Here is a 16,502-nt window from a genome sequence, read left to right on the forward strand (position 1 = left end):
CCTCCACCACTTCCTCTGGCAGCTCATTCCATACACGTACCACCCTCTGTGTGAAAAAGTTGCCCCTTAGGTCTCTTTTATATCTTTCTGCTACCCTGATACACTCTGTATGGTATGATCTGCCTTTACTGCACGCAAAACAACACTTTTCAATCTCGGTACGTGACAATCAATCAAACTCAAACTAAGGGCTTTGAGGGCATATCACATCGATGGACTCGAACGGTCCAAGAAAGCAGCTCACTACCACATTCGAGGTCAGAGAGGGATGGGTAACTCACACTGGCCCGGCCAGTGATATCCAAGTCCAGCAAGTGAATATGAAAGAAACTGAAGCACTTCAGAGGTCAGTTGGCTGGACAGCTGGTTTTTGCAGAGTGATATTCGCATCATGGGTTTGATTCCCGTGCTGGCTGAGGTGACTGTCCTTCTCGACCTCTCCCTGGCCTGAGGTATGGAGACCCTGAGGTTAAGCCAGCACCAGTTGTGTCTCTCTGTAGTGAGAGAGCAGACCCATGGTCTGGTGGGTCTACAGAGAGTTCACCGTTACTGTGGAGGATTGAAAGGGAGAAGTTTGTTTGGCTGTTTTGCAGATGTATTCATAAAGATTTCTTCCACTTAGGTGTTTGCCTTTAGCAAAATGTAAATATAAAAATCTACCAGACAATCTTGGGTGGAGCTGAAATGGGGATTTTTATGATAGAGGTGAATGACATAATATGTCATTATAAACAGAACATAAATGTTAGAAATATTTAGCAGGTCAGTCTGCAAACCTTATTCTAAGCTTTTGGTGCCCTCTCATTTTAATTCACTGACTCACTTCATTCTATGTCCTCAACCTCTTATACTATCCTAATGAAGGCCACTCGGCCCTTCCAGCCTGCTCCACCATTCGATAAGATCATGTCCAATCAGATTTTAACCTCACTCAACAGTCCTGCGCGACCCTGATAATCTTTCCCCCCAGTTGGCCATCTATTACCCTTGACCCTATTTAACAATTCTGTGTCCAAACACTCCGGACCCGCACAGAGAATGTTTTTGCCCTCTCCTCCATCTTCAATGGGCAATTCTTTGATTTTTAAACAATGTCAGTTCAAGGATGAGCAACACAGCTCAGTCACTAGACAGCCTTCGACAATGTCAGGTTTAGCCACTGCTCGCAGTTTCTAGGACAACAAAGTTCAAAAGCAGCTGCTCATGTACATAACCAGGCAGCAACGTGAACTGGCTCTGCGCAGGCTTTGTTCTAATTAACCAGGACCTGTGAGCAATCTGACAGGTTCGAGAGTCCTGGGGATTGAAGAAGATCACTTGCCTCGGGTAACTGTCTGTGGGGAGTTTGCACATTCTCCCCGTGTCTGCGTGGGTTTCCTCTGGGTGCTCCGGTTTCCTCCCACAGTCTAAAGATATGCAGGTTAGGTGAATAGATCATGCTAAATTGCCCGTAGTGTTCAGGGATGTGCAGGCAAATGAGTTGGCCACGGAGAATATGGGATTACAGGGATAGGTTAGAGAGGCTGGGTCTGGATGGGTGTTTTTCAGAGGGTCGTTGTAGACTCGGTGGGCTGAATGGTTTGCTTCCACACTGCAGAGATTCTATGTTTCTAAGGGAAGTTGGCAAGCAGACGTTGGGAATGATTCTGCAGTTGTCTTTTACGGTTCCCCTCAATCCATCTGTCCGTGTCTCAGACGATGCCCCTGAGTACAATACAAGCTACAAGGATTTGTCCTCAGCCTGTTCATAAAGGTTTCATCGTTGCAAAAAAATCTGGCCCGTCAGCATCATTTTCCAATTTGCATATTAAAATTTATGCCCTTGATAATGAACATCATCAATGTAATGGAGAAAGGATGCAGGGCTATGCCTGCAGGAGGAAACACTGGCAAGAGAGCATTGTGCTACCTGGCACAGGCACCGTTCAGATCGAAGCAGTTAACGAACAGTCAAAATGAAATACTGACTCCTAAATAGGTCGTGATCAAAGCAGTTACACAGCCTAGCAATTAGAAACTTTTAGTGTATTGCACTTACAATAGGGAACAGTCATACCTCTCCGACATACTTTTGAACCCTCCCAACATTTATTTTTATATTCTTCACTGAATTACTCTATTAAAGATGTTGTAAGTCTTATTTGATGTGAACAGAATGGCTGCTGTGGAGCTGCCTCCAACAATCAAGTACAAATTCTGTCTAGGAACTGACAAAGCTGCACACGCTGTAAATCAGAAACAAAAACAGAAACTGCTGGAAAAGCTCTGGCAGCATCTGTGGAGAGAAAGCAGAGTTAACATTAATTCCAGTTCTGAGGAAGGTCATCGGACCCTAAAAGCTAACTCTGATTTCTCTCTGTAGATGCTGCCAGACCTGCTAAGCTTTCCCAGCATTTACAATTCCTGTAATATTTGTCAGGTGTAAAAAATACTTGGGCCAGTTTTGCAAAGACATCCAAATATATTTATCCCCAAAATATTAATACCAGAGATTTTAATCCATTGTGTTTTAACTGCTTACATTGTAATACCTTTCCTCAATCCTTGGATTACATGATATTCTTTGCTTTTTTAAATCTGCTTTGCCACTTCATGTGTTTCTGCATCCAGGGATTCTATGAGATAATGTTTTTTAAAAAAGATTTAAGATTGTATTCCTCAGGAAAATATTATACTCAGAAATATTGAGCAGAAGCATAACTTTGGAAGGCAGGTAAAGGATGAAGTCGTATGAATTATAATTGACCTTCGTTTTCAGCAATAGAATAATTTTAACATTATTCAATCATTAGTTGAAAAGGTTTCATTGTATTTGAGCACATAAACCCAGCCAACAGTCAATGTATTCCTGAGGATGCTGTATTAGAGTAAGTCAAACATTAAATCAAGGCTTAATTGCTTACCCAGGTGGACATTAACAATCTCACAGCAGGTTTCAGAGAATAATACTAAACTCTGCTGTTAACCTAACCTGCACTCATCACCACTCTCTTCCTTCTTCACTACCTTACCATCCAAATGAGTCTCAGGCTGAACGTACGCACAAATCCTTTCCACTGAAGACGGTCTATAATATTGTCCTTTGTTACTGAACAATAATCCATGCCTTTGGCATCTCCAGAATCTATTACTTCACTGTTCTCCTTGATGGACATCTCATAGAATCCTTATGGTGTGGAAGAGGCCATTCAGCCCATCGAGTCTACACCAAACCTCCGAACAGCATCCCACCCAGATCCACCCAATCCCCATAACCCTACAAATTTCCAATGGCTAACCCAGCTAGCATGCACATCCCTGAACACGACGGGACAATTTAGCATGGCCAATCCACCCTAACCTGCACAGATTTGGACTGTGGGAGGAAACCGGAACACCCGGAGGGAACCCACACAGACACGGGGAGAATGTGCAAACTCCACACATACAGTCGGCAGAGGCTGGAATCGAGCCCAGGCCCCTCATGCTAACCACTGAATCACCGTCTAGCTAAAGGCCTCTATCCTTTGATCAATCCATAGGTTTGCTGGAATATCCCCTTCTGTGACAAGTTCTGCCCTCCCTCAACCCCGTTCTCCCTGAACTACATTGGTTCCCAGTCCACAAAATACAGAAGATGCACATTTCTGAAACCCTTGTTTATTCCCTGTTGTAGCCTTGACCTTGCCTTATCTCTGAAGGAGGGGGGGGTTAGTGGGGCAGGGGAGTGGGGGGGGTGGGGGGGGGGCGGGGGAGTTAGCCGGGGAGGGGAGGGGAGGTGCTGATACCCGTTCAACACAGGAAACGTTCCAACATCTGTCCAGAATTTAAAAACACATTTGCTGCTGTGTTACACTCAATATCACAAAGACTCAATCCAATTGAATGGTCAATGACAGAATTTGCACGTAGCACAGACATAGCTGGACATTTCCATCTGGAGGAGATCCTTCCACCTTTTGCATCAGATTAACAACGTCTGCAATATCATTAAAATTCTTGTTATATTCTATTTCCTGAACATCCACTGCCACAGCTGCTAAGAAGATTGATGGGGATTTATAGAGAAGTTCATTAATTAAAGGTGTTAAGGACTTCTTTCTCAAAACAATGAAACATTGCAGAGCTACAATTTGTTGAGAATGCAGAAGGGAAGTTTTTTGGCTTTTACACCCATTTTCATCCTATGTATATTGGCAAGTGTGATTTAACTCTACAGCCCATGTGATTATCCATTTGCATTTCCTTAGCTTCCAGCTGCTACTCAAATGTACTTGCTGTAATGTTGTTAAGCTGCCATCCTGCTCAAGTGGCACATGCCCTGTCTCCCCTGGGTTTATCTTTCTTGATAAGGAAACACATTCTTTTCTAGAGTCAGAGAACACATCATGGGTGTTTTATAACGATGCATACATGACAGAAATACATCTGCGGTGATTTAACCAGGAAAACGGCGTTTATAATTGGACATAGTCAGAAGTCACATGACACCAGGTTATAGTCCAACAGGTGAACCTGATGAAAGGGCAGTGCTCCAAAATAAACCTGGTGTCATGTGACTTCTGACCTTGTCCACTCCAGTCCAACACTGACACCTCCCCATCATTGATAATTGGACCCCCAATGTTACATATATCATCACAAAATATCTGATTGTCTAAAAATCCCAAGGAGGCTACCCCAAACCCAATGTTCCTCACTGAATGTTGCCAAGGAGAAAAACAAACCATACCAGGTATTCTTCAGTAAGAGTAAAATAATGTGATTTATTGTACTGTTGAAGTATATTTTATTCCACAAGTCTGGTCGACACAAGTTTCTGTACAATGGCAGATGCTTTATTATCGGACAGTCGGCGAGAGATTCAAAATGTCCCCAAAGTAGCCGCGTGTCTAGTTGTGGTGTCACCTCCCCATGAATCTCTGCCCTACAAACAGACACAATATATTTTATAGGAATTAAATAAAAGGTTTATCAGTCACACAGGTGATTGTCAGCACATAGTTTGAAGTAGGTAATTATGAATTTACAAAGCCCAGTGAATGTCGATGTCCTGTGATAACGTGTGAATGGTTTATAGAAACTCATTATTGTATTCTTCATGATTATGTGTTGATGGGAAGAGATTAAAACAGAAGGGTTAAAAATCACACAACACCAGGTTGTAGTCCAACAGGTTTAATTGGAAGCACTAGCTTTCGGAGCGACGCTCCTTCATCAGGTGATAGTGGAGGGCTCAATCCTAACACAGAATTTATAGTAAAAATTTACAGTGTGAGGTAACTGAAATTATGCATTCAACCTCGGACCTTCGGGTGACCATCCTCCAAGGTGGACTTCGGGACAGGCAGCAGAGGAAAGTGGCCGAGCAGAGGCTGATAGCTAAGTTCGGTACCCATAGGGAGGGCCTCAACCGGGACCTTGGGTTCATGTCACATTACAGGTGACCCCACTACACACACACACACACACACACACACACACACACACACACACACACACACACACACACACACACACACACACACACACTCCTATACACACATACACATGGACACACATACACACAGACGCACACACCGACACCCACACACACCCTCACAGACACACACACTTCCACACTCACACATGCATCCCCTCACAGACTTAAGACACTCTGCACTCACTACACATACACACACGTACACTTTCGCACACTCACAACCCCCACCCCAGACAGACACACAGACAAAGACCAACATGCACAAATATATTTTGTGGGGTGAATTTGTACTTGCAGAGTTACATTGTACTTTGCTCAAAAACTGCATACATTCATGTAGAACTCTGAGCTCAAAAACTGCATGAATTTATGTAAAACTCCGTTATCTCACTTTTTAGATTAGAATCAATCTAAACATCAGGTCATAGACAGAGATAACGGAGTTTTACATGAATTCTTGCAGTTTCTGAGCTCAGAGTTTTACAACAGAGAGAGAGACAGAGAGAGAGAGAGAGAGAGAGAGAGAGACAGAGAGAGAGAGAGAGAGAGACAGAGACAGAGACAGAGAGAGAGAGAGAGACAGAGAGAGAGAGAGACAGAGAGAGAGAGACAGAGACAGAGAGAGACAGAGAGACACAGAGAGAGAGAGACAAAGAGAGACAGACAGACAGAGAGAGAGAGACACAGAGAGAGACACAGAGAGAGAGAGATAGAGAGAGATAGCTGCTGTCTGCTGGCTTGAGATGTTTGCACTATCTGCTGCTCTCGACACTTTATTTTCTAAATGCTATGCAGTTCAACCGACCAGAGGGCTATTACCAGGCAGAATCTCCTGAATTTAAAGCATCACTCAGTCTCAACTGCTCCCTGTTCTTCAATTCTGCAAAGCAGCATTGTATTATACAGCACGTCAATACGTAACACTTGTTTTACAAGTTGCAAAACTTTCATGTTTTTTCATTACAGCAGCCCAAAAGATGTGGTCTCTTATATATCAATCAGTGTGTTTTCTGGACAAAATCTGTGTTTGCTCTTGGTAGCAGTAAGTCCAGTTCCAGTTTTCAGGAACCATTTGGGTTCCAGGGGCCTGTCTCCACGACACAGGCAGAGGTCATGGGCTGCTGGCAGAAAGTGTTGGGAAAGTCACTACAATATAACCTCCTACAGGCAAGCAGCCTCTGTTTTCAGCTTCAGTGAGAGAGCCCTCGGTGAATATAATTTCACAAAGTCCCTGTTTCTTTTCCACCTTCTGATGTCTTTGGGATTGGAAGGTTTGAATAATAAGGAGATGCTGAGAGTTTTTTCTCTAGTGTAGGGCGTTGAGGGGTGACCTTTTAAAGATCTATAAAACCATGAGGGGTACAGATAGGATTAACGGCACATGTCTTTTCCCGAGCGTGGGGGGAATTTCAGGACTAGGGGCCATATTTTTAAGGTGTGAGGAGAAAGATTTTTAAAAAACCTTTTTTATATAGAGAGTGGTTCATGTGTGACATGACCTTCCAGAGGAAGTGATGGATGTGGGTACAGTTATAACATTTAAAATATATTTAGATAAGTGCATGAATAGGAAAGGTTTAGTTTGAGATTATGTTCAGCAGGGACTGGTTCCGTGCTGAATGACTCTATAAATGAAGCATTTGCTCATTTCATCTGCCATTTCCTTATTATTTACTCTTGACTCCCCATCTTGACTCCCCATCCCCACTCTCTAAACAATCAACACTCACTTCACTTACTTCTTTTTGGGCGGCATGGTGGCACAGTGGTTAGCACTGCTGCTTCACAGCGCTAGAGACCCGGGTTCAATTCCCGCCTGACTGTGTGGAGTTTGTATGTTCTCCCCGTGTCTGCATGGGTTTCCTCCGGGTGCTCCGGTTTCCTCTCACAGTCCAAAGATGTGCGGGTCAGGTGAATTGGCCATGCTAAATTGCCTGTAGTGTTAGGTAAGGGGTAAATGTAGGGTTATGGGTTGGTGTGGACTTGTTGGGCTGAAGGGCCTGTTTCCACACTGTAAGTAATCTAATCTAATCTAAAAAAAATATATACCTGAAGAAACTCTTGCTATTTGCTTTCACATTTCTAGCTAGCTTCCCCTCAGAGTCTCATTTCTTCCTCCTGTTAACCTTTAACTCATTCTTTATATTCTGACCAACCATTTGATCTGAAAGTCATCTTTGCATAGTTGGAAGTTTTTCCTTAAGCTTGTTTCTTCGCTAACTTCTTCAGTTCTCTTTAGAGCTTTTCTTTAAAATTGCAAGAAATTTATTCTGAGTTTTCTGAAATATCTTCTTAACTGAGTGCCACTGTATTTTTATTGATCTATCCCATAACCTAGCACTGCAGTTCACTCCAGCTAGCTTTATTTCATGCCTACATAATTGCCCGTATTTAGCTTCAGTATATTAGTCTTTGACCCAATTATCATGGTGGGGCACCGTGGCACAGCAGTTAGCACTGCTGCCTCGCAGCGCCAAATACCTGGGTTCAACTGGCGACTGACTGTGTGGAGTTTGCACATTCTCCCTGTATCTGCGTGGGTTTCCTCCCACAATCCAAAAACGTGCAGGTCAGGTGAATTGGCAATGCTAAATCGCCTGTAGTGTTAGGTGTAAGGGTCTGGGTGGGTGTGGACTTGTTGGGCCGAAGGGCCTGTTTCCACACTGTAAGTAATCTAATCAGCCTTTCCAACTGGAGGTAAAATCCAATTTTCTTATGGTTGCCATTCCATAGGATGTTTTTGCCCTGAGGTCATTAATAACCCTGTCATTTTACATAGTACCTAGTTTAATATTACTGCTCTCTGGTCAACTCACAGTTTCAAAGAATGGTCTACACAATGGTTTAGTATTGCTTATGAAAGAGGTATGTTTAGAGAAATGTATTTTTAAGAACACTGTACACTGACTTGCCACAGACATGTGGTCTCTGTTGTAAGTGCTTTCAGTTTTAGTGACAGAAGCCGTCAAATGAGATGGGTCACCAACAAAACAGCAGGGGCCCGTGTTAGTGAAAACTGCAGCTCAGAGTGGAGGTCAGGCATCAAGGTGACAAGGAGCTGTCATTGTCTCGGATGATAGAATCAACTTTGTTTACTCTGTTCAGGCAGTAGGTGTAATGCACTCGGACCGTCTGTGTGCAGCTCTTGATAGACTCATGTACACAGTGTGAGATACTCGAAAAATAGTGAATGATTGGGACTAATTGACGGCAGCTCTGAGGAAACAGAATGTCAGACTTCATACAAGAAAACAGTTTGGGATGTTAAATCATATTGACTGGACTGATTTACAAATGCTCAAATTGTATCTACTTCCTACCTCAGCACATGATGCTAACACTGGATGGCAAAAATAGAAGGGTATTTTTTCTTGACACCTTCTCGGTGAGAACACTGTCTCAATAGTAAAAGACTTGAATATCATAGTGAGAATGAAGTGCATCATAACTAAGACTTGCAAATAAGTGACTTGTTTTTGGAAAAGCATTTGAATGACCTTACGGCTGTTAAATTGCAGACATGGTATTTTGGGGAAGTAAATGGGCCTAGCATACTATCTACCTCAATAGTTTAGGTTTCTGTTTTAGATTATCTACAGTATGGAAACAGGCCCTTCAGCCCAACAAGTCCACACTGACCTTCCGAAGAGTAACCCACCCAGACCCATTCCCCTACCCTATATTAATCCCTGACAAGCGAAGAGGGTTACCTCAGATTACAACAGGATCTTGACCAGATGGGCCAATGGGCTGAGAAGTGGCAGATGGAGTTTAATTCAGAAAATGCGAGGTGCTGCATTTTGGGAAAGCAAATCTTAGCAGGACTTATACACTTCATGGTAAGGTCCTAGGGAGTGTTGCTGAACAAAGAGACCTTGGAGTGCACGTTCATAGCTCCTTGAAAGTGGAGTCGCAGGTAGATAGGATAGTGAAGGCGGCATTTGGTATGCTTTCCTTTATTAGATTAGATTGCTTACAGTGTGGAAACAGGCCCTTTGGCCCAACAAGTCCACACTGACCCACTGAAGCGCAACCCACCGAGACCCACTCCCCTACATTTACCCCTTCACCTAACACTACGGGCAATTTAGCGTGGCCAATTCACCTAACCTGCACATTTTTGGACTGTGGGAGGAAACCGGAGCACCTGGAGGAAACCCACGCAGACACGGGGAGAATGTGCAAACTCCACACAGTCGCCTGAGGCGGGAATTGAACCCGGGTCTCTGGCGCTGTGAGGCAGCAGTGCTAACCACTGAGCCACCGTGCCACCCATATTGGTCAGAGTAGTAAGTACAGGAGTTGGGACGTCATATTGTGGCTGTACAGGACATTGGTTAGGCCACTGTTGGAATACTGTGTGCAATTTTGGTCTCCTTCCTATCGGAAAGATATTGTGAAACTCGAAAGGGTTTGGAAAAGATTTACAAGGATGTTGCCAGGATTGGAGGGTTTGAGCTATAGGGAGAGGCTGAACAGGCTGGGGCTGTTTTCCCTGGAGCGTCGGAGGCTGAGGGGTGACATTATAGAGATTTACAAAATCATGAGTGGCCTGGATAGGATAAATAGACAAAGTCTTTTCCCTGGGGTTGGCGAGTCCATAACTAGAGGGCATAGGTTTAGGGTGAGAGGGGAAAGATATAAAAGAGACCTAAGGGGCAACATTTTCACGCAGAGTGTGGTACGTGTATGGGATGAGCTGCCAGAGGATGTGGTGGAGGCTGGTACATTTAAAAGGCATCTGGATGGGTATATGAATAGGAAGGGTTTGGAGGGATATGGGCTGGGTGCTGGCAGGTGGGACTAGATTGGGTTGGGATATCTGGTCAGCATGGACGGGTTGGACTGGAGGGTCCGTTTCCATGCTGTACATCTCTATGACTCTATGAAATGTCCATAAAACCACGGGCAATTGAACATGGTCAATTCACCTTTGGGCTGTGGGAGGAAATCCACACAGACACAGAGAGAATGTGCAAAAGCAGCGCTTCACACGAGGCTCCAACAGCACTGATGATGTTCCCTAGCCAGGGGACGAAACGTTTGCAGCAAAAACTTCCAGCTCGGCGAGCAGAACCACAACAACGGATACCCGAGCTACAAATCTTCAATCAGATTTTAGAATGTGCAAACTCCACACAGACAGTTGCCTGAGGCAGGAATCGAACCCAGGTCCCTGGTGCTGTGAGGCTACAATGCTAACCCCTGAGCCACTGTGCCACCCACTAGAAAGTGCAGTTTCCTGTTGATCAGGGAAGGGCAGTGAATGCTGGTCTAACCAGTGACGGCTACATCCTCTGAATGTATTTTGAAGCGATCAGAGCCAGGACACCTGAGCCCCGGCAGTTCCACAATACGCCCTCTGGCCAACTTCCTGATCGGCAGTTCCCACTTCCATTGTCCTGTCTACCCCAGCTGGGCCTATCAGAGGGCCAACTGTGGCTGATTCAATCATCGTCAATCCCACTTGCCCCCAGATTCCTCAATTCCCTTGCTGATTAAAAATCTGTCTATGTCAGCCTCAAATTGCTTAAGGTTTGTGCGAAGATTTGTAGCTCGGGTGCTCGTTGTTGTGGTTCTGTTCGCCGAGCTGAAGTTTTTGTTGCAAACGTTTCGTCCCCGGCTAGGCGACATCATCAGTGCTCTGGAGCCTCCTGCGAAGCGCTTCTTTGATGTTTCTTCCGGTATTTATAGTGGTCTGTCCTTGCCGCTTCCGGGTGTCAGTTTCAGCTGTCCGCTGTAATGGTTGGTATATTGGGTCCAGGTCGATGTGTTTGTTGATGGAGTTTGTGGGTGAATGCCATGCCTCTAGGAATTCCCTGGCTGTTCTCTGTCTGGCTTGCCCTATGATAGTAGTGTTTTCCCAGTCGAATTCATGTTGCTTGTTGTCTGAGTGTGTGGCTACTAGGGATAGCTGGTCGTGTCGTTTCGTGGCTAGTTGATGTTCATGTATACGGATTGTTAGCTGTCTTCCTGTTTGTCCTATATAATGTTTTGTGCAGTCTTTGCATGGTATTTTGTAAACTACATTAGTTTTGCTCATGTTGGGTATCGGGTCCTTTGTCCTGGTGAGTTGTTGTCTGAGCGTGGCTGTTGGTTTGTGTGCCGTTATGAGTCCTAAGGGTCGCAGTAGTCTGGCTGTCAGTTCTGAAACGCTCCGGATGTATGGTAGTGTGGCTAGTCCTTTTGGTTGTAGCATGTCCTCGTTCCGTGGTCTGTCTCTTAGGCATCTGTTGATAAAGTTGCGCGGGTATCCGTTTTTGGCGAATACCTTGTATAGGTGTTCCTCTTCCTCTTTTCGCAGTTCTGGTGTACTGCAATGTGTTGTGGCCCTTTTAAATAGTGTCCTGATGCAGCTTCGTTTGTGTGTGTTGGGGTGGTTACTTTCATAGTTTAGGACTTGGTCTGTGTGTGTTGTTTTCCTGTGTACCCTTGTGGTGAATTCTCCGTTCGGCGAACAGAACCACAACATCAAACAGCTTAATGCCCCAGGCCCGACAGCCTCCTGGGGTAAAGAATTCCACAGACCTGCTCCACCGCGGAGGGAAGAAACTCATCCTAAATGTGTGAGCCCTTACTCTGAGATGATGCTCTCTGGTGCTGGTTTCTCCCACAAGGAGAAACAACCTCTCCACATCTACCCCGTCAAGTCCCGGTGAATTGGCCATGCTAAAGTGTCCATAGTATTAGGTTCCTAGTCAGGGGTAAATGTAGGGGTCTGGGTGGGTTACTCTTTGGCGGGTCGGTGTGGACTTGTTGGGCCGAAGGGCCTGTTTCCACACTGTAGGCAATCTAATCTAAATCTTAATCTTGCATGGTTCGTCTCTTATTCTAATGAGGACTGGGAATAGGTTTCAAAGGGGAGCAGTGGGTGAAGTGTTTGGGAGGGGTAACATTATGAAGCGGGGCTGCATGCATGAGGGAAGTGAAAGCAATTTGTTTCCAATTGCCTTGTGAGCCGGGTACACCTACACATCTTCCTGGTTGTTGTCCAGCAGCCCTTAATGTTGTTTTTAACAGCGGTAAGCATCTCTGCAAGACTGGATCACTGCAACCTCTATGAAGATGGTCCACCTCTGCATTTATCTATTGGTTATACATTTTCAGTTAGTGTACAGACAATGCGATTACCAAGCTGAAATGTGTGATACTGTGGCAGACCACATTTGGAGTATTGTGTGCAGTTTTGGGCCCCATATCTCAGGAAGGATGTACTGGCCTTGGAGCAGGCTCAGGGGAGGTTCACAAGATTGGGTCCTGGAATGAAAAGCTTAGCAAGAGGAATGCCTGAGGACTCTGGGTCTATACTCGATGAAGTTTAGGAGGATGAGGGGGGAGCCTAGTTGAAACTTAGAGAATACTGAATGACCTGGACAGAGTGGATGTTGGGAAGATGTTTCCATTGGTAGGAGAGACTAGGGCCCGAGGGCACAACCTTAGAGTAAAGGGAAGACTCTTTAGAACAGAAATAAGGAGAAACTTCTTCAGCTTGAGAGTGGGGAATCTATGGAATTCATTGCCACAGGAGACTGTGGGGGTCAGGTCATTATGTCAGGACAAAGATAGAAGGTTCTTGAGTATCAAGGACATCAAGGGATATGGGGAGAAAGTGGGAGAATGGGTTTGAGAAACTTATCAGTACAAAATGAGGTCTGCAGATGCTGGAGATCACAGCTGAAAATGTGTTGCTGGTCAAAGCACAGCAGGCCAGGCAGCATCTCAGGAATAGAGAATTCGACGTTTCGAGCATAAGCCCTTCATCAGGAATGGCTTATGCTCGAAACGTCGAATTCTCTATTCCTGAGATGCTGCCTGGCCTGCCGTGCTTTGACCAGCAACATATTTTCAGTTGAGAAACTTATCAGCCATGATTGAATGTTGGAGCAGACTCGATGGGCTGAATGGCCTAATTTCTGCTCCTGTGTCTTATGGTCTTATGAGCAGACAGCTGGATCTGTTCTCTTCCCCAGAGATACCCCATTAACTTTCCAGCTCAGCATCTTTAGGGAATGTGGTGGAGTATCATTAGTGTACCCTGTCACTCACTATCAACTTTCTGGTAAATTACACTGATCTGTTTTTTTTTTAAAATAACTGTCTGCGAACTGGTAGAAATGTTAAATGTTTTTATTCGTGAATAGCGTGTACAAAGACTGTTTATGATGAGATGTGACAAGTGCTGTCCCTTTGTGGCTTAGATTTCACTCTGACGTCTTCTACATTGTGAGCTGTTCCTCAGTGAGAGCTTAATGAAAGGAGGATGTGTTGGGACTGGATGTGAGCTCTGTGCTGTAGCCATTAGAGATTCTGCTGGCAACGTGTTGGCCACCCTTGAGGGCTCAGTTACTGCTGCAATCTCCTCAAAAGGCACAATGTGCTTGTGGAGAGGCAGCTGCTGCTTGTTAATAAGGCAGACAATTGTTCTTGTGGTGCTGCATTTTAATGTTAGCTGATGAGTCCTCAAAGCAGTCAGTGAGATCAGAGTGACACGCTGTTACAAGGTCACCAAATCCTTTCTTAATACTTATCCTCAATGTGTCTGAATGAGTTGGTGCTGTCACCCTGGCAGGTCAGTCATGGGAATCTCAGCAGCACCACCAGACCCTGCCTCTGCACTCCTTGTCAGGCTGACGTGGCCTCCTTTGTTAATGCCATTGACATGAAGAAGCTGACAGCGACAGAACACAGTTAATGCAGGATATTCGAGAATGGCAGCAGTACTGGCCTTGTGAATTGAATATACCAACACTTGTGTTATACATAACTCAATGTGCACGGAGCTGTGTGTACTCCTTATTCTGTTGCAGTGTTCCGATCTCAGTGCTGCTGTCTGCCTGCTACCCATATGGGTTTCCACTGACTCCAGTCTGCCCTCTATTCTTGTCCATTTGCCTCTTGCATTGGCTGTGTCACACCCCGACCCTTCCTCCGAATCACCATCTCTTTCTTCCTTTCCGTGCAGCTGGAATAGGACATCTTTGAGATTGATGTGAAATTGGTTGTATTATGGATTTCTGACTGATCAGACTGTGTCTGTCTGTAACTCCACTCTTTCTGATGCTTGGGTAAAACACATTTCATCTGATTCCTTTATAACACAAACATGTTGACCTTTATCGCTGTATAAAGATTACACTGTATCTAATTGTCTGAGTTCTTTTTATATTACTGGTAAAATATATTGAGGAAAATTGCGGATATGCCAAAATGCTTTAGATTAGATTAGATTCCCTACAGTGTGGAAACAGGCCCTTCGGCCCAACAAGTCCACACCGACCCGCCGAAGAGTAACCCACCCAGACCCATTTCCCTCTAACTATTGCACCTAATGCTATGGGCACTTTAGCCTGGCCAATTCACCTGATCTGCACATGTTTGGATTGTGGGAGGAAACCGGAGCACCCGGAGGAAACCCACGCAGACACGGGGAGAATGTGCAAACTCCACACAGACAGTCTTTAATGTTGCAGTTTTCCATTCTAAGTGCATCAGCACCAGTACAAGTAATTTGTGACTGCTCATTAATATTGAGTTGACAATTAGTTCACGTTGTGGTCCATGGGTCAGTTACTGGCATGTAGTCAGCATTGTCAACCTCCTGGAGCATTCAAGTTTGGAAGGGCTGAATCTCAAACCGCACTGTTTTTAAACAGTTCAGCATGCAGATCTGATCATTTTTCCTCCCTCACTGTTACCTTCAGGATGTCAGCTAAAGTGCAACAGTATGCAGAGAACTAACCATGTGGATACAGAACTGGCTCAAAGGTAGAAGACAGAGGATGGTGGTGGAGGGTTGTTTTTCAGACTGGAGGCCTGTGACCAGTGGAGTGCCACAAGGATCGGTGCTGGGTCCCCTACTTTTTGTCATTTACATAAATGATTTGGATGTGACCATATGAGGTACAGTTAGTAAGTTTGCAGATGACACTAAAATTGGCAGTGTAGTGGACAGCAAAGAAGATTACCTCAGAGTAAAACAGGATCTTGATCAGATGGGCCAATGGGCTGAGAAGTGACAGATGGAGTTTAATTTAGAAAAATGCGAGGTGCTGCATTTTCGGAAATCAATTCCTAGCAGGACTTACACACTTAATGGTAAGGTCCTAGGGAGTGTTGCTGAACAAAGAGACCTTGGAGTGCAGGTTCATAGCTCCTTAAAAGTGGAGTCGCAGGTAGATAGGATAATGAAGAAGGTGTTTGGTATGCTTTCCTTTATTGGTCAGAGTATTGAGTACAGGAGTTGGGAGATCATGTTGCGGTTGTACAGGACATTGGTTAGGCCACTGTTGGAATATTGCGTGCAATTCTGGCCTCCTTCCTATCGGAAAGATGTTGTGAAACGTGAAAGTGTTCAGAAAAGATTTACAAGGATGTTGCCAGGGTTGGAGGACTTGAGCTACAGGGAGAGGCTGAACAGGCTGGTGCTGTTTTCCCTGGAGCGTCGGAGGCTGAGGGGTGATCTTATGAAATTATGAGAGGCATGGATAGGATAAATAGACAATGTCTTTTCCCTGGGGTGGGCGTGTCCAGAACTAGAGGGCATAGGTTTAGGGTGAGAGGGGAAAGATATAAAAGAGACCTAAAGGTAACATTTTCACACAGAGGGTGGTACGTGTATGGAATGAGCTTCCAGAGGAAGTGGTGGAGGCTGGTACAATTGCAACATTTAAGAGGCTTTTGGATGAATAGGAAGGGTTTGGAGGGATATGGGCCAAGTGCTGGCAGTGGGACCAGATTGGGTTGGGATATCTGATCGGCATGGACGGGTTGGACCGAAGGGTCTGTTTCCGTACATCTCTATGACTCTATGGATAAAGGAGGGTAAAGTATTGGCCAAAGGGCACAGAGGGGATGGTTAAACATGGCATGAGTCAGAGTACGGTCAGCAGATGCTTAGATGAGTAAAGTTTATGATGGCTCAAGGTGAAACATCAGACAGGAAAGCATTGGAATAGTTAGCCTGGAAACTGTGAAGGCATGGATGAAGGTTTCTGTAGTGGATGAGCTGAGGCAGGGATGGAGATGGGAAATGTTACAAACG

The 16,502-nt window shown here is 44.9% G+C and overlaps 1 protein-coding gene across 1 annotated transcript in view; it reads left to right on the forward strand.

The window, feature by feature from the left end:
* dner (delta/notch-like EGF repeat containing) overlaps nt 1-16,502 on the forward strand; it is a 311,214-nt gene that overhangs the window by 142,670 nt on the left and 152,042 nt on the right. The window lies entirely within an intron of this gene.

The sequence above is a fragment of the Hemiscyllium ocellatum genome, chromosome 13, assembly GCF_020745735.1.
Source record: "Hemiscyllium ocellatum isolate sHemOce1 chromosome 13, sHemOce1.pat.X.cur, whole genome shotgun sequence".
NCBI lineage: Eukaryota > Metazoa > Chordata > Chondrichthyes > Orectolobiformes > Hemiscylliidae > Hemiscyllium > Hemiscyllium ocellatum.